The sequence below is a fragment of the Staurois parvus genome, unplaced genomic scaffold, assembly GCF_062004578.1.
Source record: "Staurois parvus isolate SC_StPar_1 unplaced genomic scaffold, SC_StPar_1.0 ptg001325l, whole genome shotgun sequence".
Classification (NCBI taxonomy): Eukaryota; Metazoa; Chordata; class Amphibia; order Anura; family Ranidae; genus Staurois; species Staurois parvus.
In genome coordinates this window covers 1,468,462-1,493,046 of record NW_028319121.1, presented here as the reverse complement: position 1 = coordinate 1,493,046, position 24,585 = coordinate 1,468,462, and the positions used below count along the sequence as shown (strand labels likewise).

General features: G+C 42.2%; 1 protein-coding gene across 1 annotated transcript in view; it reads right to left on the bottom strand.

Annotated features, from left to right (window-relative positions):
• Nucleotides 1–16,295, bottom strand: part of LOC149436995 (vomeronasal type-2 receptor 26-like) — a 186,056-nt gene extending 169,761 nt beyond the window's left edge. The window contains exon 1 of the mRNA XM_089661201.1: nt 16,128–16,295. The gene's annotated coding sequence lies outside the window, so the exon portion shown is untranslated. The remainder of the gene's footprint in view (nt 1–16,127) is intronic.
• Between the last annotated feature and the right edge of the window lie 8,290 nt (nt 16,296–24,585).

Below are 24,585 nucleotides of genomic sequence, written 5' to 3'. Positions count from 1 at the left end.
GAGCTGAGGAAAAAAAAAAAGTAAAAAATGCCCCATTCACACAGGTCCTCTGGCCTGTACAGCATGAATGAGGGGGTTGTTTATGTGGCTAGAGCCACCTGTTACACTATGGGGACACAGCAGCTGTATGAACACAGGTTTTAATCTGACACGTGTGAAGGCATGAGGAAGTGGCCCTGAATGCTCACTGTCTGTGTTCAGGGCTGTACACCTGCACCCATATGCTTGTCAAATTATGACCTGCAGCATTTCCATAATGTAACATAGGTTGCCTGCAAACGGCGATAGCCACAAAAACAAACCACTGATTCCCACTCTGCAGGCCACAGCACCCATGTGAATGAGCCCCAAGACCTCAATTACACGCACAGCTTTATTTATGAACTCAGTACAGTTTTATCATTTAGATTTCACAGGAATATGGTTGGGATTATGTCCATTAATAATGTTTTTAGTGTATTTTTACCATAAATATAATTTGGATATTTTCTCTGGCAGTGGGGGGCTGTCAGGTATGCTGTACGGGGCCCCGTGATATCTAACAGTGGCCCTGGGTGTATACTTGTGTCTGTGCCACCTGTATTCTTAGGAAGAACCTTGAACCTCTGCTATGTACCTCAATGGATCTAGGAATTGGACATGTTTTCAACTGAAAATACAACATTAGTAATGTTTCCCCGGCAAATGAGGATCAGCTCCTCGGTGGAGAACAGCGATCTCGCCATGTCCAGATGTGGTCTGGAATTCCACAAAAGAACAATTCACAAAACTAAACAATAGACTTGCAAATTACCACTAAACTCTCCTAACTACACTCCCATCCACTATCACTCCCCACTTCCACTTCCGAGTGTGTGCAAACGTCCTTCCGCCAACGTCATGACGTATTTCCGGTATGACAGCTGCTCTAGTGCCTCCTCCAACAGCCGTCTTGGCGTTTATTTGTGCACCATAGCAATTTTAGATGCGGCTCCATTGTGTATATAACATTCGCAAATATATGTTTGCAATTCTATTGTGGATTTGGCATTGGTGAATGTATGCTTGCAGCTATACTGTGTATATGACATTGGTGAATATATATTTGCCGATAAAGGCCCAAAGTCAACATAAATTGGAGGCCCAATTTATTACTGTTAAGAGGATTGTAGAAAAAGAATAGCTAGCTGCACATTGAACACGACCTATTCATTGGTACATAACATGGTCTTGTGATGCAATAGGGGGCTTTTGATTTGTTAGTTTGGACATACTTGCATATGTGCGCTCTAACAAGGAAGATTTGGGCATATTATATAGCTAGCAAAAATAAGTGTTAGAGGTGCTAGTACATTTATTCATTTCAGATACTTATATAGCACTGTCAATTTACACTGCGCTTTACATATATATGTGGTAAACTCACATCAGTCCCTAACCCTCAAGGGGTGTACTATCCAAGGGCCCTTACTTACATTCATACATATGCTAGGGCCAATTTTGATAGGATCCAATTAACCTACCAGCATGTCTTTAGAGTGTGGGAGGAAACTGGAGTACCCAGAGGAAACACACAGGCACAGGGAGAACATGCAAACTCCACACAGGAGGTGCCATGGTTGGGATTTGGACCAACAACCCTAGTACTGCCAGGTGGAAGTGCTAACCATTTAGCCACTGTGCTACATTCAACTAGAACATGAAATAATCCCCCCAAAAAATACATAGTACAAATGTTTATTGATCAAATACACATTCCACATTTATTTGGCCAGCAACAACAAGTAGGTACATTTAATATCTTGGTGGGGGAAAAAAAAAAAAAGTAAGCAGGATTGATGTTGCTAAAATAGAACGGTCCTGCTCATAAGAGCTTACAATCTAAAAGATTATAATTCTATTGAACTGTGCTTTCACAGGTTACAGCAGGAAACAAACGGTTGATATGAATCACTTAGGCTTATCTATCCACAAAACAAGCTGCAGATCAAAATATCAATATAACAATACATACGTGCCAAAATAAAAAACCTCCCACCTCCTCAAATCCCCCACACATTCATTTCTCATCATGCTTGTCTGAAAACTGCATTTCATTCTAAATAAAGCAAACTTGGAAGAGCAGAGCAATGGACATGTGTTAGGATTACAATGCAAAGGTAATAAACACAATCATTGTACAATAACACACAAACACACCTTAGAAGGAAGAACATGCAAAACTTTACAGCCCACATCAAAACACAGCGTGAGTGTGGCCTGGGGCAATTCACCACAATAACTCTTCCTCCCCAAACCACCAGAGACAAGGACTTGCAGAAATAATGTGCCTGTACAAGGCAAAAATCAGCCACTACTGCATCTCTATATATAAGGTAGGCCACACCCACCACTGTCATTCATTTGGTCAGAGAAAGTGTTTGCACCTGATTAATTCTCTTCCCACCTGCGTTAACCCTTGGTATACAGGCCCCACAAATCAGAGTCAGAAAGAAAGCCACAGTGAAGTGTACCTGTGCAGCATACAACAGAACATTGAACAGGGATGTAAAAGGGAACCCTATTGGCAATATTTCTTGGCCTTATGGGCACAATTCACTCCAGATTATCGCATGAGTTAAGGCAGTCACATGACCACATCTCGCATGCAATACTGAAAATGTCAATTCACTTTTGCTAGTATGCAGCATTTCCCATAAATCAGAAAACACTGAGGAAATCAAACATAAAAAAGGCCTTATACCCCGGTCACATCAAAGCCGATTTAGAAATTGTGCGACGTACAGTGAAGATGCCGATTTCCTTGCGATCTGCAAGACATCTGACACAGATATCTATGCAAATCGCCACAAAAGTAGTACATGTACTACTTTAGAAAACGCACCCATGTGACTGCTCTAATAGCAGGCAATAGGGTGCGACTTGGCATACGATTTGCAAGTCGCATGTCATGCAAATCACATGCCAAGTCGCACTCAATGTGACCGATATTAGAGCATTCATATTGGTGTGGTTCAAACTTGGTTGGAGCCGCAACAATTTCTAAAGTAATGAATACACTACTTTTCATGCGTTTTGCAGAGAGACCTGTGTCAGATATCTTGCAAATTGCACTTTAAATCAGCATGTCCCTGACTTTGAAATCATGTGACTTCACTGTAAGTCACATGATGTGACTGTAGTGTAAACAACACCACTTGGGGTGGCCCCCAGTAACATTGTTTGCGATTTGGTATGCAATTGGCATTACATGCGACTTGCAAATCGTAGGCCAAGTCGCACCCTATTGTCCACTGTAGGCTCTGTTCACATCCAAATGGATTGTGAACTCGTGCAACTTCACTGTAAGTTGTGCAATTGCCACATCGGATTAGATGTGACAGTGGTGTTAGCCCCCAGTAACATTGTATGCAATTTGCCATGCAAATGGAAAGTTACTGGCCATGCCAATCGCATGACAAGTCGCATCCAGGGTGTACAATTTCAGGTGTGATTTGTGAATTGACATCGTACCTGATATCGGATATAATGAATGCGAGTGTGAGTGTATTAACATACGCCATTTGTTGCAGCACGATTTCAAACGTAGTTCTTGTTGAACTTTTGGGCCATTTAGTAGCGATTTCACATCTAGACTCCAATAGAAATCGCAATGCTAAACACAATTGAAATCACAACTAGTTTGAAAATCTCTAGAAAACGGTGAAATTGGCAACTTCAAGCGCAATTTTCAATTGCATATAGTGTGAACGAAGCAGGTAAATCAACAAAGGAAATAAATCTTTGAAGACGTGCGGTACCTGCCTGCTGGGATAAGGGTCTGCTGTGCATTTGGGGGAAATTCTACGGCAGTATTTGTAACAATTTTGATGTGTGGATTCCCAACCCAAGCCTTTTCTCTCTCTCACTCTTCTGTATGTCTCTCTTTATCACTCTTCAGTATGTATCTCTCACTCTTCTGTATGTCTCTCTTTATCACACTTCAGTATGTATCTCTCACTCCTCTCTCTCACTCTTCTGTATGTCTCTCTTTATCACTCTTCAGTATGTATCTCTCGCTCACTCTTCTCTCTCTCAGCTCTTTGCTTGACAAATCCTTCACAAAAGGGGGTGGAGTGTAAACAATCATTATCAAATCTATTAGTAGTCCAGGCCCTTATCTCATTCCATGGTATGACATTCACATTAGGTGCAGCTTTGAAGGTGTTTGAACAGACAAGGCCTCATTCTAATTCACATTCTAGGGATCATTTAGACAGAAAGCAAAGATGTTGCCAGAACATCTACTTGAAGACAGCCACACAGGGAAATCATGCTACTTTCTTGCCGTGGTTGGGATTCAAACCAACAACCCTTGAGCTGGGAGGCAGCAGTGCTAACCACTAATCCACAGAGCTGATGAACGCTAATCCTGCCTGTATTTCTGTGCTGTGAATCAATCCTAAATCCCTGGGCAAGGTCAGTGTAACTAGGCAGATATCTCCAATGTGACACAAATGTTGTGCTATATTGCCAATTCAGATGTATGTTGGTTCTATGTATCCCAATAAAAAGGATTGCAATACTAATACATGCGTACCTCGGTTTACCAACGCCTCGGGGAACGTCATATTTGGTGTACAAATGCCAAACCATTAAAATTAATTGGTCGGTTTACAAATGTTTGAATAATTTGGTTCACAATACGAAGTGTATGTCGGTGCTGATTTTTCAGTGCTAATGGTGTGCCTTTTTTTGTCCTTCACTATAGTTCACAAGCTTAGATGTCACTTTCCCTGAAGTTACAGAACAATTTCTTCATTTTAATTAACTAAACCTTGTTACCTTTAAGGAAATAAACTCAAACAAAACTTTCTCTTTGAGCCGGGGAAAGTGACAGCTGAATTTCTGAGCTATAGTGAAGACCAAAAAAGCCAGAATTACATTTAAAAACCAGCACCATAATAATAAAAAAAAAGGCGTGGGGTCCTCCCTCCCATCCATACCAAGCCCTTCGGGTCTGGTATGGATATTAAGGGGTAACTCCACGCCAAAATTAAAAAAAAACAGCGTGGGGTTCCCCCAAAAATCCATACCAGACCCTTATCCCAGCATGCAGCCCGACAGGTCAGGAAAGGGGGGGACGAGCGAGCACCCCCCCTTGAACCATACCAGCCCACATGCCCTCAACATGCTGGCGTGCTTTGGGACAAGGGGGCTCCCCCACAAAGCACATTGTCCCCATGTTGAAGGGGACAAGGGCCTCTTCCCCACAACCCTGGCCGGTGGTTGTGGGGGTCTGCGGGCGGGAGGGCTTATCAGAATCTGGAAGCCCCCTTTAACAAGGGGTCCCCTTCTCCACATCACCCTGGCTCACTGCATAAGGCTGGTGAGCCTCCGTCGGGAGCGGGACGTTTTTTTTTCTTTTTTCTGCTCACTGGCGCCTGACACCATGATTGACGTTGGATCTACTTCGGGGGACATTGTTTTATTAAAGGACTTGTCAAAGACCGTGACCTGTGGTTTTTTACACTACACTTTGTTTTTTTGTGAATGAGTAGCGGTACCATATACCGCATACTCATTCACGTAGGGGGGGCCGGGATCTGGGGGCCCCCTTGTTAAAGGGGGCTTCCAGATTCTGATAAGCTCCCCACCCGCAGACCCCCACAACCACCGGCCAGGGTTTGTTGGGAAGAGGCCCTTGTCCTCATCAACATGGGGACAAGGTGCTTCGGGGGGAGCCCCCCTGCCCCAAAGCACCCCCCCCATGTTGAGGGCATGTGGCCTCTTTTGTAAAAGAACAAAAGAGAAAAAAATGGGGAAAATAAGCAAAAATAATGGTAAAAACAGGGGGGGCAGAAGGGAGTGAAGAAAAGGGGATTGCAGCTTCAGGAGAACATACTCCCAAGCAACACGCCATACACCCATGTGCCAGAAAGGGAATCTATAAAAAGAAACAATAATATATTCAAATACATAAATAGTTACCTAACATGGTTCCTCCAAAAACACCAAACAACACAGAAAATTACAAAAATATACAAATATATACATAAATACAAAATACAACAAATGCAAGTTAAACAGTTAAAAATGGTTTGAATGAGGCAAACTCATTCAAACCGGGGGGATTGGTGGCTCCCCTGAGAATGAATCCACCTCATCTCTCTCTGCAGAACCCCCCTGTCCCATTCGTCACCTCTAGGATCTTGTGGAATATGTTCAAGTGCTAAAAACAGGACTGAGATGGGACAATAAATATGATCAATGGCAGCACATCTGTGAAGTTTAATAGCTTCTCAGTGCCATACGTACAGTGTCAGTGCTTTTTATTAGCACTGATCACTGTATTGGTGTCACTGGGGATGTCAGTGACACCAAGTCAGTTCCCCCCCGTGTCAGAATGTCTGCCGCAGTCCCACTATAAGTCTCTGATTGGCGCCATTACTAGTAAATAAAAAAAAATCCAATATATATATATAAACACTATAACTTTCACGTAAACCAATTAATTTACACATATTGGGATTTTTTTTAGCAAAGACATGGAGCAGAATACATTTTGCCTTAAATTTATGACAACACTTAATATTTAAAATGTATTTATTGGACATGTTTAACCTCTTCCATACCGGGCACTTTTCCCCCTTCCTGCCCAGGCCATTTTTCAGGTTTCAGCGCTCTCACACTTTGAATGACAATTGCGCGGTCATACAACATTGTATCCAAACTAAAATTTTATCATTTTCTTCACACAACTAGAGCTTTCTTTTGGTGGTATTTAATCACCGCTGGGGGTTTTATTTTTTGCTAAATTAACAAAAAAAATGAACATTTTGAAAAACAAACACGTTTTTCTTTGTTTCTGTTATAAAAGTCTGCAAATAAATAATTGTTCTTCTTAAATTTAGGCCAAAATGTATTCTACTACATGTCTTTGGTGAAATAACCCAAATGTAGGAAAGTTATATTATTATTATTATTATACAGTATTTATAAAGCGCCAATAGTTCGCTCAGCGCTGTACATTACAAAGGGGGACAGAACATGTGACAGAACAATACCAATACAATGCAAAACATGAGGGGATCAAGGGCCCTGATCTTTCGAGCTTACAATCTAGGAGAGTTATAGAGTTCACAAACTATGGGATAGATCTGAATATTGATCAATCCTGAAGTACTGACAGCCAATCTAATTTCTTGAGGGCCAAGAATGTCAGAACAGTACAGATATCCCCCAAATGTCAGAACCGTACAGATATCCCCCAAATGTCAGAACAGTACAGATATCCCCCAAATGTCAGGACAGTACAGATATCCCCCAAATGTCAGAACAGTACAGATATCCCCCAAATGTCAGGACAGTACAGATATCCCCCAAATGTCAGAACAGTACAGATATCCCCCAAATGTCAGGACAGTACAGATATCCCCCAAATGTCAGAACAGTACAGATATCCCCCAAATGTCAGGACAGTACAGATATCCCCCAAATGTCAGGACAGTACAGATATCCCCCAAATGTCAGGACAGAACAGATATCCCCCAAATGTCAGAACAGTACAGATATCCCCCAAATGTCAGAACAGTACAGATATCCCCCAAATTTCAGGACAGTACAGATATCCCCCAAATGTCAGGACAGAACAGATATCCCCCAAATGTTAGGACAGTACAGATATCCCCCAAATGTCAGAACAGTACAGATATCCCCCAAATGTCAGAACAGTACAGATATCCTCCAAATGTCAGGACGGTACAGATATCCCCCAAATGTCAGGGCAGTACAGATATCCCCCAAATGTCAGAACAGTACAGATATCCCCCAAATGTCAGAAAAGTACAGATATCCCCCAAATGTCAGGACAGTACAGATATCCCCCAAATGTCAGAACAGTACAGATATCCCCCAAATGTCAGAACCGTACAGATATTCCCCAAATGACCCCTTTTTGCAAAGTAGTAAGTCCGAGGTATTTTATAAGAGGTATGGCGAATTTTATGAACTTATAATTTTTTTGTCATAATTTTTCAGAAAATTAAAAAATTAAAAAAATTATTTTTTTATACATACTGTCACCAGTGCAGTACAGCGTCATCATATAACTGGCATGGCGGTGATCAGGGACACTGACTGGTGACAGTATGAAAAAAAAAATATATTTTTATTTTTAATTTTTTATTAGTTTTAATTTTTTATTAATTTTTTTATTTTTTTAAAGATTTTTTTTATATTTCACTATGACCAAAGTAGTAAAATGTTACCATAGTAACATTGTACTACTTTGGGGAAGTGATCAGTATTATTATTATTTTTTGTTTACACAATTTGCTTATAGCAAAGAATTACTTTGCTATAAGCAAGCATTTACCTGAATGACATCGATTCATTCAGGGTTTTTTTTTTTTTTTTTGCTTAGCTGTGATTTGGCTAATCACATGACACAGCTAGCCTGTAATTGGCCCAGCTTGTGCATGTGATTGCTGTGACCATTCACAGCTAGGCACACTAGTATACAATGGATGTCATGAATGAAGCCATCCATTGTATACAACTGTCATGGTACCGGCAACGGGGCTGGTACTCAGATCTGTCATCGGCCGTGTCCGAGGTACACGGCCATTGACAGTTTGCACCGCTGCGCGGCTCTGCGGGCGCACAAACTACGCATGCCCAAAATGACATCATATGGCGTCCACCCAGAACGGCGAGGTGTCGCCCGGCTGCCATCTGGCCATAGGCTGGGCAGGTGAAGGTTACAAGCAAACAATCAAAAATATAGTTTTTTTCTCAAAATTGTTGGTCTTTTTTTGTTTATAGTGCAAAAAATTAACCACTTGCCGCCCAGCCACTGTAGAAATACAGTGGCAGGGTGGCACGGCTGGGCAAAACCACGTTTTAAAACGTGTGTTTTTAAAACAGGTAGGGGGCGCGCGAGAGGCGCGGCGCCGCCCTACCCGTCCTGCTGATCAGGGCCGCGGATGTCAGTCACCGGGTCACAGCCGGTCCTTACCGGCTATGTCCCGGCGATCGGCGGCAATCACTGACAGAGAGCACAGCTACAGTAGATCTGCTCTCTGTCAGTTCCCTGACAGCTCCAGGACACGCTGATCAGGACAGAAGAGTTTATCTGTCCTGAGCAGCTGTGTTCCCTGCAGTACACACCCCCGCCCCCTAGTAAAACACTCCCCCTCACACAGTTAACCCTTTCCCTGAATAATAAACTTAACCCCTTCCTCCCCAGTGCCATTAGTACAGTGTCAGTGTTTTTTTTTTGCACTGATCACTGTATTGGTGTCACTGGGGATGTCAGTGACCCCAAGTCAGTTCCCCCCCAGTGTCAGATTGTCCGCCGCAGTCCCACCATAAGTCACTGATCGCCTCCATAAGTCACTGATCGCCGCCATAAGTCACTGATCGCCACCATAAGTCACTGATCGCCACCATAAGTCACTGATCGCCGCCATAAGTCACTGATCGCCACCATAAGTCACTGATCGCCGCCATTATTAGTATAAAAAAAATTTAAAAATCCCAGTATCTTTCCCGCCATTTGAAAACGCTATAACTTTCACGTAAACCAATTAATTTACACGTATTGGGTTTTTGTAGCAAAGACATGTCGCAGAATGCATTTTGGCAGATATTTATGACTAAATTTGATTTTTAAATTTTTTTTACTGGACATGTTTTATAGCAAAAAGTCCAAAATATTGTTTTTTTTTCCTCAAAATTGTCAGCCTTTTTTTTTATAGCGCAAAAAATAAAAACCGCACAGGCAATCAAATACCACCGAAAGAAAGCTCAATTTGTGGGAAAAAAAGGATGTAAATTTCATGTATGCACCGTATTGCATGACCGCGCAATTGTCCGTTAAACCAGCGCAGCGCTGTATAGCAAAAAAATGGAGCAAATTGCAGTATCTATACCATAGTTTGTAGACGCTATAACTTTCACACAAAGCAATCAATAGACACTTATTGGGATTTTTTTTACCAAAAACATGGAGCAGAATACATTTTGGCCTAAATTTATAACTAACTTTGAGTTTACTATATATTTTTTATAGCTGAAAGTAAAAAATATTGTTTTTCTTCAAAATTTTTGGTCTTTTTTTGTTTAAAGCGTGAAAAATAAAAAGCGCACAGGTGATCAGATACCACCAAAAGAATGTTCTATTTGTGTGAAAAAAAGGACGTAAATTTAGTTTGGGTGCAGCATTGCATGACCGCGCAATTATCAGTTGAATTAGTGCAGCGCCGAGTAGCAAAAAGAGGCCTGGTCATTAAGAGGGGAAAATCCTCTGGAGGTCAAGTGGTTAAAAACGCACAGGTGATCAAATACCACCGAAAGAAAGCTATATTTGTGGGAAAAAATTATGTAACTTTCATTTGGGTGCAGCATTGCATGATCGCGCAATTGTCAGTTAAAGTAATGCAGCGCCGCAAAAAAATGGCCTGGTCAGGAAGGGGGGAAAGTGGTTAAAGAGCCCCTAAAAATGAAAAACAATGTCTTTGAAATGACAGCTCAATTCTTTAAGGCCCCCGTGGATGTATGCCGTCCGGTCCAGGGGCTTTATTCACCTTTATTCTGTCTAAATATTTCTGGATCATATCAGTTGTGAGCCAATGTGGATCATCTGGAGCTGTGTCAATACCACCCCCCATTATGGACAAGAGCCCCCCCATGCTCCTTTGTATACACAGAGCTGAGGAAGGGATTTAGTAAATTTGCCTTCTCTGTGCCCCCAGTCACCCCCTCTAGATGATTCTGTAAAGGGCCTACATGCCGGACCGGACCTTTTTACTATTAATATATTTGAAGAATTTTTAGGGGTTGGTCCTGCTATCCATTGCAATCTGTCGTTTGTTTTCAATATTTGCGACCTTTATTTCCTTTTTGCATATTCTGTTATGTTCTTTGTAGTTACAGCATGTCAACAGCAACTGAGCTGTCATGAATGGAAACCTGTTTATGACAGCTAAAACTATTGCTTATTACAGTGAACTTCACAGTTCTAAGCAGTAACCGTGTAAAAAAAAAATGCCTGATCACCCCCCAGAGTAGTACAATGTCACTATGCTAACACTACTCTAATAAAAGTATGTTTAAAAAAACCCTAAACAATGTTTAACCATTAGCCGCCCGGCCAATGGCCGTTTGGCGACTTCAAATGCGCTCCTGCACTCTGGGTGCATGCCATTTGGCGTGCTCCCGCACATGCGCAGTTAGCGCTAATGCAGAGCGGCGCAGCGGGGCGATCTGTCACCGGCCGTGTACCTCGGACACGGCCGATGACAGATCTGAGTACCGGCCCCCGTTGCAGGTACCATGTGACCTTCTGTGACCAATCACAGCAGGTCACATGACAGTTGTATACAATGGATGGCCATCCATTGTATACTAATGCCTAGCTGTGAATGGTCACAGCTAATCACATGCACATGTCATGTGATTAGCTGTGACCAAATCACAGCTAAGCACAAAAAGAAAAAAAAAAAAAAAAGAAGCTGAATGAATCGATTTCATTCAGGTAAATGCTTGCTTATAGCAAAGTAATTCTTTGCTATAAGCAAATTGTGTAAAAAAAAAAAAAAAAATACTGATCACTTCCCCAAAGTAGTACAATGTTACTATGGTAACAATGTACTACTTTGGTCATAGTAAAATATGAAAAAAAAATCTTAAAAAAAAATAAAAAAAAGTAATAAAAAATTAAAAATAATAAAAAAAATAAAAAAATATATATATATTTTTTTTTTCATACTGTCACCAGTCAGTGTCCCTGATCACCGTCATGCCAGTTATATGATGACGCTGTACTGCACTGGTGACAGTATGTAAAAAAAAAAATAGTGAAAATAATTTTTTTAATTTTTTCATTTTCTGAAAAATTGTGACAAAAAAAATACAACTTCAAAAAACTCGCCATGCCTCTTATGAAGTACGTCGGACTGTCTACTCTGCAAAAGGGGTCATATGGGGGATATCTGTACTGTTCTGACATTTGGGGGATATCTGTACTGTCCTGACATTTGGGGGATATCTGTACTGTCCTGACATTTGGGGGATATCTGTACCGTCCTGACATTTGGGGGATATCTGTACTGTCCTGACATTTGGGGGATATCTGTACTGTTCTGACATTTGGGGGATATCTGTACCGTCCTGACATTTGGGGGATCTCTGTACTGTTCTGACATTCTTAGACCTCAAGAAATTGAGAAAAAAAGAAAGGATTGATCAATAATCAGATCTATACCATAGTTTGTGAACTCTATAACTTTCCTACAAACTAAATAATACATCCTAATTTGGGTTATTTTCACCAAAGACATGTAGCAGAATACATCTCGGCCTAAATTTATGAAGAACAATTATTTATTTGTAAACTTTTATAACAGAAACAAAGAAAAACGTGTTTTTTTTCAACTTTTTTGGTCTTTTTTTGTTAATTTAGCAAAAAATAAAAACCCCAGCAATGATTAAATACCACCAAAAGAAAGCTCTAGTTGTGTGAAGAAAATGATAAAATTTTAGTTTGGGTACAATGTTGTATGACCGCGCAATTGTCATTCAAAGTGTGAGAGCGCTGAAACCTGACAAATGGCCTGGGCAGGAAGGTGTAAAATTGCACGGTATTGAAATGGTTAAAAATGAAAAAATGTTTAAAAGTTGAATTAAAAAATATTTATTTATATTTGACATACTGTCACCAGTCAGTATCCCTGATCACCGCTACACCAGTCATATGACGCTGTACTGCACTAGGGACAGTATTTAAAAAAGTGTGAAAAAAATCCAATTTCTTCATTTTTCAAACAATTGTGACAAAAAAATTACAACTTCAAAAAACTTGCCATGCCTCTTACCAAATACCTTGGACTGTCTACTTGCCAAAAATGGGTATTGGGGTGGGGAGGGGATATTTGTACTCTGCTGACATTCTAGGGCCACAAAAAATGATATAGGACATCAGTACATCAATTTTCAAATATATACCATAGTCTGCAGACTCTATAATTTATCAACAGCAGTGAATGTGTTGGTGGGTCTGCTGCTTTGTTTTGGCGGATGTTATTCCTCCGGATTGAAAAGGTATACAATATATTGTACATTCACATCAGTAATGGTGTGGCATTGATTGGGAACACTGACTGGTAAAAGTATGTAAAAAAAAAAATACAAGTTTTTAATTTTTTAAACTTTTTTCTTTTTTATTCATCAATTTATTTTTACATACTGTGACCAGAGCAGTACAATGTCACCATGGTAACACTATACTGCTCTGAGGAGGAGATCAGGATTTTGTAAAACTATGATTGCTTATTACAGTGATGATCACTGTTATAAGCAATTATGTTTATGAATGGCATCATTCAGGTGCCATTCTGTACTTTCGGGGCAGCACAGTGGCTAAGTGGTTAGCACTTCTGCCTGGCAGTACTAGGGTCACCGGTTTAAATCCCAACCACAGCACCACCTCCCTGTGCCTGTGTGGGTTTCCTCCGGGCACTCTGGTTTCCTCCCACACTCCAAAGACAGGCTGGTAGGTGAATTGGCTCCTGTCTAAATTGTCTCTAGTATGTGTATGTATGAATGTGAGTTAGGGATCTTAGATTGTACGCCCCTTGAGGGTTAGGGACTGATGTGAATGTACAATATATATGTAAAGTGCTGCGTATATTGACGGTGCTATATAAGTACCTGAAATAAATAAAATAAAAATAAATAAATCTTTGTGGTTGGCCATAACTATCATATAGTGCATGCTTGCTGTGATTAGTCCTGCACCATGTGATCACTGTGACCAGTCACAGATTACAAAAGTACACAATGGCTATGAATGGAAGCCATTGTGTACAACTGACATGTGATTGGTCACAGTGAACATATGGTACCAAGGCCAGGCACAGCGATCTGGTACAGTGACCCGATGGACACAGCGGGGTTTATTTACTAAAGCTGGAGAGTCCAAAATCAGACTCCCTTCTGCATAGAAACCAATCAGCTTCCAGGTTTCATTGCCAAAGCTTCATTGAACAAGCTGAGGTTAGAAGCTGATTGGTTTCTATGCAGAAGGGAGTCTGATTTTGGACTCTCCAGCTTTAGTAAATAAACCCCAGCAGGTCACAGATCCCAAGGGTGCGCAAACAGGAGGACATCATATGACGTCCACCCAGGATAACAGTGTTCCCATATTATTATAATAGGCCAGGCAAGACGTGGTTAAATGGTGTATTAGAGACAGCAGGGAGATATTTATAGAGTATTACAGAGAGCATGGAAATAATAATCATTATATTACCGAGATTAGGAGGATAATAAATAGTGTATTACAGAGAGCAGGAGAACATGGAGGTGACAGAAGAGACATTGATGAGCGTATTACAGAGAGCAGGAGAACATGGAGGTGACAGAAGAGACATTGATGAGCGTATTACAGAGAGCAGGAGAACATGGAGGGGACAGAAGAGACATTAATGAGTGTATTACAGAGAGCAGGAGAACATAGAGGTGACAGAAGAGACATTGATGAGCGTATTACAGAGAGCAGGAGAACATGGAGGGGACAGAAGAGACATTGATGAGCGTATTACAGAGAGCAGGGGAACATGGAGGTGACAGAAGAGACATTGATGAGCGTATTACAGAGAGCAGGAGAACATGGAGGGGACAGAAGAGACATTGATGAGCGTATTACAGAGAGCAGGGGAACATGGAGGTGACAGAAGAGACATTGATGAGCGTATTACAGAGAGCAGGAGAACATCGAGGTGACAGAAGAGACATTAATGAGCGTATTACAGAGAGCAGGAGAACATGGAGGTGACAGAAGAGACATTGATGAGCGTATTACAGAGAGCAGGAGAACATGGAGGGGACAGAAGAGACATTGATGAGCATATTACAGAGAGCAGGAGAACATGGAGGTGACAGAAGAGACATTGATGAGCGTATTACAGAGAGCAGGAGAACATGGAGGGGACAGAAGAGACATTGATGAGCGTATTACAGAGAGCAGGAGAACATGGAGGTGACAGAAGAGACATTGATGAGCGTATTACAGAGAGCAGGAGAACATGGAGGTGACAGAAGAGACATTGATGAGCGTATTACAGAGAGCAGGAGAACATGGAGGTGACAGAAGAGACATTGATGAGCGTATTACAGAGAGCAGGAGAACACAGAGGTGACAGAAGAGACATCAATGAGCGTATTACAGAGAGCAGGAGAACATGGAGGTGACAGAAGAGACATTAATGAGGGTATTACAGAGAGAAGGGAGACATTAAAGCTGAACTCCAGGATTTCTATGTATTGCATACTAACATTCATCTAGATTGGCACAATGTATGTGCATCTTATTCCTGATGAATTGTTGGGGAAGGTGGAAATGTGTGTAGAAGATGGTGCTACTACATACAGAATATCCACAATACACCATTTAATGACTTCTGGATCCTGCTCAGGTGCCCCACTGCACACTGACCACAGGGGGGGAGGGGAAGCATGTTCAGCACAGCCGCCATTCATAGAACCCCTCGTTCAGGTGATTTATGATTGGATAAGTTGGAGATCAGCCCCTCCTGTCCACCTCATCCAGTAATGATGTGCTGAAATCAAGTTTTGTGAAAGAGTTGCTGGACTGGAGCTCAAGGATACATTCTTAGGTCTCATTTACACATACGATTCCCAACTCACTGGAAAAACAATTATCCCTCAATGTGTTCGGAGGACAGTACCACCCACTGAAAGCATCGGGGGGATAATGTTCACCGTGCTGCAATGCAAAACATCACAACCATGACATGTGTATACGCCTGTATGGCTGCCATGGGGGCAGTCAGAAGGGGGTAAAATACAGCTTTACAGGTTGTTTTTACTGCCCCCCAACTGCAAGTGTAAACTTATCCTTAGTAATGAAACGTGAAGCTTTTCAGACAAATGATTCTGTTGCTATAGATTGTGACATCAGGAATTTCATTTTCATGCAGATTTATGAAGTTACTGAAAGGACCTCTTTAATTTGTAAAAGCTACAAAGCTCTTTACAGTTCACTAACATATAATTAAATGTATTTGCCCTTGGTAAAGCAGTATGCATCAAATCTCAAATTACAATACAACAGAACAAAAGGAATCAGATCAACCAAACCTTACTCTGAACAATCTGTGATGGGTCCTTCTGGATAGACATCATCTTCTCCCTGGCTGCTCAGTGAAGAGATTCCACCAGTGATGATATCTCCAGCCTGGAAATGGTCCTCATAGTCATCAGTAGTTTCCCTTGTTCTGAGATGAGATGCAGTAGTAAGAGATTTCATTGTGGATCTGCATATTAAAATCAAAAGCACACTGCTATAAAACAGAACCTCCCGTAGATGAAACGTCCTCATAGTTCTTCTAATGATGATACAGAGATGCATTCATATTCAGTACAATGCAGATTGGCACTAGATCAGTTTCTATAGATCTCAGTATGAAAGCAGCAGGATGGTCTGTTATTCAGTGCATGTGAATTGATCTTCTTACTGTTCTTCACATCTTTTATACAATTTTGTGTCATATTTTTTACTATATTTCTGTCTGGTGCCACCAACCCAAACATGTTTGTAAAAACTCTTATAATATCTTCAAACACATATTGGCTTTCTTATTTATCTTCATATTTTTATTGAAGAGATTTGTCTTATGTTATTCCTGACACTTTAATCTTGAAATACAGAACTGTAATTTATGGACATTTTCAACTAATCTTATTATTCAATTCAAAAGCCCAGCTCCAACCAAACCTCACCCCTGGCCAGTTGGATGGGCATCAGATGGAATAAGAAATGGAGGGGGGGGACTCCCCCTGCTAGAACACAGACAGCTATTAAAACACATGTTCACATATTATTGTTGCTGGTGTCCTATTAAGGAGACATTATCCATTTCTGTGATAGTAACTGGTGTCAGAACATGAATTGAGGGAAATCTCCCCAGCAGCCTTCCCCCGTTCACCCCAAACCTTTAGCTTTATAAAACTTCCTACCTACACCTTGTGTCTTTCCCTGCATAGGATGTACATTAATCATGTAGTATCATGGTGTCATTTGTTACCCTGTACACACAGCTTATAGTAGAGTAAATCTTCCCATTCTGGTTTCAGAAGTCTCTGTGTTCAAACATGAAGCATGTGATATGGCACTGCAGGGGTTAATGCATGTCCTTTGTAGTGTGAGAACTGATATTTCCTTTGGTGAAACTACATATCCCACAATCCCTGTGTCCCTTGGCCCAGTGCTCTACAGGTTAGAGCTAAATAGTAATTAGATCTGACACAGACACAAGCAGGCAGAGCAATTACCCAAGAGTTCACCATGAAGTCTTTCATCACATTATCAGTCCTACATCTGTGATTCAACACAGCAATAGAGAGGCATGGAATGGATGCTGTGGGACCCACAACAAGAAGTTGCCTGCCCCTTTAGCATATAGGGACAAGCTAGGTAAATGAATACATGGACATAAGGGAACAAGCTGGGTAAATGAATTCATGGACATTGGGGAATCAATCAGACATGACACTACAATCTGCAGCCACAATATGTGAGACCATCATTAAAAGGTAATCCAAACAAACATCATTGAATATAACTACACAAATACCTACACAAATAAAACAACAAAATATTTGAAAGTGTTCAATGCTTTTAAGGAGGACTAACTGCATAAATACCTATGTTTTACATGTCTTCAGTCCAGTTGCATGACATCACAGATTCACTTAATTCTCTATTGTCCTTGGCAGTGGGTAGACCTGTCTATAATGATGTGGCACTGCTCTTTGCAGAATTCTCCTAGCAGCCCAGGGTGACCTGATGATACACCCCTAGGGATCTGGTCTTTGATGTCCTGGGCTCACAGAAGATGGAGAAATAATATTAGGTGTCATTTGTCCAAGAAGAAGACTGGTGTTGAATCACATACTGGTGAGTCTGCAGAGAATAGTCCTGGAGAAACTGTGAGTGTTGCAGAAGGAGCTCTATTTTTTATTTTACCAAAGGTTAAGACAATTTTTTTTCTTTTTTCATGGAGTTGGGTCCAACTACTGTAAGCCCCATCCATGTCTTCCTACAACCCTGTACTGGGTGCATTTATTACACATCACCACAAATTGCAAAAAAATGATATAATAAAGCTTACCTGTAGGATAACATGTACCATTTAGGAGATACTCTAGCAAGCTGCAGTTGGTAACACGGATATCCCATTCCTTCAGAGCTCAATGCCACAACCAAGACTCGGTGGGGCAAAATTCCTGGTGAAGACGGACAACAATCTACTGATTTTATGTAGTCACCAAAGCTAAGCTGGATGCTACTGGGCATCATTTGCTGGTTGCTCTGTCTGGATTTCGCTTAAGCCCAAAGTACCGGCCTGGAGAGGGGAGTAAAGATGCAGATGCTCTATCCATAAGACCTCATGTCCATCATGCTACTGAACCAAGCTGGCTGTGAGTATCCCCCAAAGAGGTACATGCTATGAGTCAGGGAGCTGAATATGTAGCCAAAGGGGTGGTTTATGCTGAAGTTGTGAGAGACTGAGGTGCATGCATCCCACCATAGTACTGCAATTTGTCTGAGTTGAAGGGTGAGGAATTATCACAGCTCACTGCAAAAGATATGTAGGAGGCTCAGGATCAAGATCCGCTCTGTCGATTAACAAAAAGAGCTCCTATGGAAGAGCGACCTGACCTACCTACTTCCGGTGGAAGATCCCCTGTATGCCAAGGTTATCCATAGAGAGTGGGGTAGATTGGAGCTGAGGGAAGGGGTGGTCTACAAAAGGGATCCCTTAGACCAAAGTGATGATCTCGGGCAACTCCTCTTGCCAACGCAGTTCAGAAGAATGGTGTCAAAGTTGCTGCATGATGAACATGGACACATTAGGAAAGGAGAAGACTTTCCTGTCGGTGAGAGATCGATTTCACTGGCCACGGATGAGGTCAGAAGTGGAGAAATACTGCCACACTTGTCTAGGCTGCATACAGAGAAAGACCCTATCCAAACAAGCTGCCTCCCTGGGCAACTTTCAGAGCCAGGGACCAATGGAGTTAGTGTGCATTGATTTCCTGTATCTGGAACCAGACTAACAGATGGGGAAATATGTTAGTGGTGACAGATAATTTCACCTGGTATGCTCAGGCATTTCCTAAAAAGAACCAACAGGCCTCCACAGTAGCCAAAGTCTTACTGGAAAATTTTTTGAACTTTATGGCTTTCCACAGAGAATTCACTTAGATCAGGGCAGAGACTTTGAGAGCAAGCTAATCAAAGAACTGCTGACTCTCTTGCGAATAAAGAAATCCAGAACCACCCCTTACCATCCTTAAGGTAACTCCCAACCTGGATGGTTCAATAAAACACTCTTGAATATGCTTGGCACCCTGCCTTTTGAGCAGCAATAGTGGAGCCAGCATATTGCCACAGTGGTACATGCTTACAACAAACTGAGAATGATGCTACAGGCTTCTCGCCCTATTGTCTAATGTTTGAGCAGGAGGCTAAGTTACCTATGGATCTAGCTTTTGACACAGCTCCCGATCACCTAGCCTTCTCATCACATCAGGGGTATGTAGAGAGGCTAAAGAATCAATTAGAAACTGCTTATGAGAAAGCTAAACAGGCCTCCTAGTCGGCAGGACAGAGAAACAAATGACTCTATGATTCCAAGGTGAAACTGCAAGAAATGCAGCCCGGGGATCAAGTGCTACTAAAAAACCTCAGGGTTCCAGGGAAGCAAACAATTGCAGTTTGCTGGGAATCTCAATCACATGTCATTTGTTGGAAGTTGCCAGACCTGCCTGTCTCTCAAATCTGTCCAGAAGGGAAGAAAGGCCCAGTGGAATCTTGGCACTGTAACCATCTCAGTGCCAGGAAACAACCCTCCAACAGTGGGGACTCGTCCACACTAGCCTCCCCCACCCCCTCCCCAGTCCATTCCAACTCCAGAAGAGGAGAGGGCAGATGAGGAAGAGGGGGTGGAAATAGGAATAGGAAAAGATTGGCGACCACTTCTATCCACCATTAAAAACAGCATTTTAGCACCCACCCCTGCCCCAGGATTGGCAGTCCCTCAAGTAAGCTCAATTTCAGAGACTCCTACCTCTGCAGAACCAGGCCCCACAGGACTTGCTGAGCCTACTCTACAGTTAGATCCCACCCTTAGATACTTTCTCCTTCCTGAGCCTGTAATTGATTTTCCAAAGTGTTCTGGAGTGGAGCCCATGATAGAAGAAGCTTTGAGCTTGTGAGAGGGGAGGAAGAGAATACTTCAGAGGAGGGAAACAATGTCACCACTCAGAAGGAGTCCAGAGAAAGAAGGGAAATAAGAGCACCCAATAGACTGACTTATGATGTTTTGGGTGAGAGTTCAGAAGAAGCCTTCCATGCTGGGCAAAGATTCCTAGAAGCCCCTATGTTCAGTATAATGTAGTGCATCCAAGAGTCTGCAAGCCCTCCTACTGACACTATCCCAGAGGAGGTCCTTAAACCTATGGCTTTACCTCCTGATCCTCAGTGGGGGGTCTTTAAAAAAATATTAATAATGAGTACCTAACAATTGTTGTTCCTCCTGATAGGGGGAACTATTTTCTTGCCAAATGTAAATATGTTATATCAAACCTTGTTAGCTTGACTGTTAGAACTTTGGGGACCAAAGACTTTAAGAGGTTTTCATGTCCAGGAACTCAGTAGAGAGATCTTACTAGATGTGTAACATCCTGCTATAATTCCAATTGCAGGATGTTAAAAGAGACACAAGGTGGCAGGGTCCTGCAACTCGGTGGCCCACAAACTCTGGTTAAAAGCTTTATGGACTTTGTAGGCTGAACGGCAGGACTTTGCTGGTGGACAGGGAAAAAAAAACTAAATTTCCCAGAGGAGCTGGTGTGTAGGCGGAGACATATACTGTATATACAAAAAATTAAAGGAACACTTTATAATCAGAGTCTAGCATGAAGTAATTTAAACTCCTGGGATATTGATCTGGTCAGTTAAGTAGCAGAGGGGGTTGTTACTCAGTTTCAGCTGCTTTGGTGTTAATGAAATTAACAAACAGGTGCACTAGATGGGCAACAATGAGGCAATCCCCAAAACAGGAATGGTTTTACAGGTAGAGGCCACTGACATTTTTTTACCTACTCATCTTTTCTGACTGTTTTTCACTAGTTTTGCATTTGGCTAAGGTCAGTGTCACTACTGGTAGCATGAGGCTATACTTGGACCCTACAGAGGTTGCACAGGCAGTCCAGCTCCTCTAGGATGCCACATCAATACGTGCCATTGCCGGAAGGTTTGCTGTGTCTCCCAGCACAGTCTCAAGAGCATGGAGGAGATTCCCGGAGACAGGCAGCTACTCTAGAAGTGCTGGAAAGGGCCGTAGAAGGTCCCTAACTCATCAGCAGGAGCAGTATCTGCTCCTTTGTACAAGGAGGAACAGGATGAGCTCTTCCAGAGCCCTACATACTGACCTCCAGCAGGTCACTGGTGTGAATGTCTCTGACCAATCAAAAACAGACTTCATGAGGTTGGCCTGAGGGCCCCACGTCCTCTAGTGGGCCCTGTGCTTAATGCCCGGCACCATAGAGCTCGATTGGCATTTGCTACTGAACACCAGAAATGGCAGGTCCGCCACTGGTGCCCTGTGATTTTCACAGATGAGAGCAGCTTCAAGCTGAGCACATGTGACAGACGTGAAAGGGTCTGGAGAATCCGTGGAGAATGTTATGCTGCCTGTAACATCATTATATATATTTGAAAATTGATCATTCCTGATGTACTGACAGCCTCATTGCTTAACCTCTTCACGCCGGCCGAACACAAATGTGCTCCCAGCACACATGTCCAGTACATGTCTCTTTCGATCGGGACCTTTCCCGATCATGTGACCGCCATGACGTTGCATCACGGCGGTCACATGACTCTAAACCCCACCCCGCCTCCCGGCTTCTGAAACCCTTAAAGGGCCAGGAGGTGCCGCCGTGAAGAGGTTAAGGGCCTAAATTGCCTGAATAGTACAAATACCGCCCCCCAAATGACCCCTTTTTGAAAAGTAGACAGTCCAAGGTATTTAGTAAGAGGCATGGCAAGTTTTTTCAAGTTGTAATTTTTTATCACAATTTTTTAGAAAAGAAAGAAATTAAATAAAATGTGTTTTTTACCAATGTTTTTATACATATTGTCACCAGAGCAGCAGAGTGCCATCATATGAATGGTGTGGCTGTGGTCAGGGATACATACTGTTGACAATATGTAAATAAAGGGGGGGTCAGTTTTTTAACATTTTAATTTCCTTTTTTACAATTTGTTTTTCATTTTTTACAATTTTTTTTAAATACTGTTACCAGAGCAGAGCGGTGTTACCATAGTGACACTGTACTACTCTGGGCAGGGGATCAGGATTTTTTTTTACGCTATGATTTCTTATAAAAGTGATGACCACTGTTATAATCAATAATTTTTTAATGAATGGCATCCATTCATTCACAAGGTGTACTGTTGTGAGAGCTGTGATTGGTCACAGCTATCACATGGTACATATGCGCTGTGACTGTCCCTGTCTGTACCATGTGGTTACTGTGACCAATCACAGAGATTATCACAATGGCTATGAATGAAAGCTTTTCATTGTGTACAACTGTCATGGTCACTGCTATCACATGGTACCGGGGCTGGCCCTGTACAACAATCTGTCATCTGCTGTTCTTGATGGACACAGCAGGTGACAGATTGAGCTTCAGCACCATATATATGCAGCCCTGTATAAACAACTTGCCACACTGAGAGCGCGCTCCCTGCATACTTTTAGCACGGTAGCTGTCAGGGGATCAGTAAGCTTCCAGTGCATACTTGCAATTGGGAGCTTTCTGATCATGTGACCACTGTAACAGCCAATCAAAGCAGTCACATGACATCAATGCCTGCCTCTGCCTCCCGGCATCTAAAAGCTATTAACTGCTTCCCTTCTGCCCTATAGCAGAACTACTGCTACAGGGTGGCAGGGCTGCACAAAATCACGTATATATACATAATTTTGCATTTCTAGGTAGAGGGCATGCAGGGCTGCCCTATCTACACCTTCATTGGCAGCTACAGTTGTTGATCACTAGGTCCCGGCCAGAGATTTCCCGCCGGCACCCGGCAATCACTGAGGAACAGTGAAAGGGGAGAGGTCTGTATGTAAACAACACAAATCTCTCCCCTTTCAGCACGAACAGGCTGGTTTGTATTCCTCTTCATAGCATGTCTCCCTAGTAAAACAGCACACAGTTAACCCTTTGATCACCCCAAATGTTAACGCCTTCCTGCCTAGTGCCATTAGTATAGTGACAGTGCTTTTTATTAGCACTGGTCACTGTATTAGTGTCACTGGGATGTCAGTGGCAGTTAGTCAGTTCCCCCCCAGTGTTAGAATGCCTGCTGCAGTCCCGCAGTCCCGCAATAAGTTGCTGATCGCTACCATTACTAGTATAAAAAACAATTTAGCAAAAATTCCAGTACTTTGTATAAATTGGGGGAAATCTCAGATTCTCCCATTAGATTTAGGTGCCCCTACTAAGGAACAGGCTAGTCTTCCTTTGGTTAGGGTCAGTACCATTACTCATCTCGGGATTGTGGTCTCTCGTGATTCAGCGGATAATTCCTGACTTAACTTAGAACCCCTTTATTCTATGCTAAAGTCTAGATTGCAGGCCTGGTCCCGTCTTCCCCTAGGGGTTATGGGACGGGTTAATTTGATTAGGATGGTGCTTCTTTCTAAACTTCTCTATATTCTTTGCCACGCACCTATATATTTGCCACTGTGGATCTTTAAGTCCCTTGACTCTCTGCTTAACTCTTTTGTTTGGGGTAATACCTGGCATAAATTGTCCTGGCACGCTCTTAAAAATCCCTGTCATCTGGGGAGTACCACACTCCTGGATATACATCTTTATTTCTTGGAAGCCCAATTATCTCTTTTTTTCCATTTGGACAAGGGGGATAGGAGCAGATACCTTGCACTGGTGTGCGCCCCAGCTTTCTCCTGGGTTGTTTATCCCTTTCCATTATTACTGCAGGGGGTGTGGGATCTCGTGGCTGTGGGGGGCCGGAGAGGATTGTTGTATCATCACTGTAATATTTGCTCCTTTGCCTCTGGAAGGTTGCAGCTTCTGCATATCCATTCCCATACCTCTTTGTGGGATAACCCGGATCTTCCTGAATTGCGTACACTCCCTGATTATAGCCTATGGATTGGCAGGGGGATTTTGTATGTTTCCCAGGTGTTCACCGGTGCGGGAGTCAAATCTTTTCAAGATCTTAATGTGGAATATGATCTACCTAACTTTATGTTTTTTCACTATCTCCAGCTCCGTCATGCTCTGTGGGCCCAGTGTGGTAACTCTGTTTTACAATTTAAATCTAATTGTCCCTTGGATGTGAGTATGGGCACGGAACCTAAGAAACTCACGTCCACATTCTATAATGCTTTACTCCTACCTTCTGCATCATTATTGACTTATTGCCTCAAAACCAGCTGGGAGGTAGACGTGGGGGAGCTGGATGATGAAATGTGGGAGGAGGTGTTGTCCTTG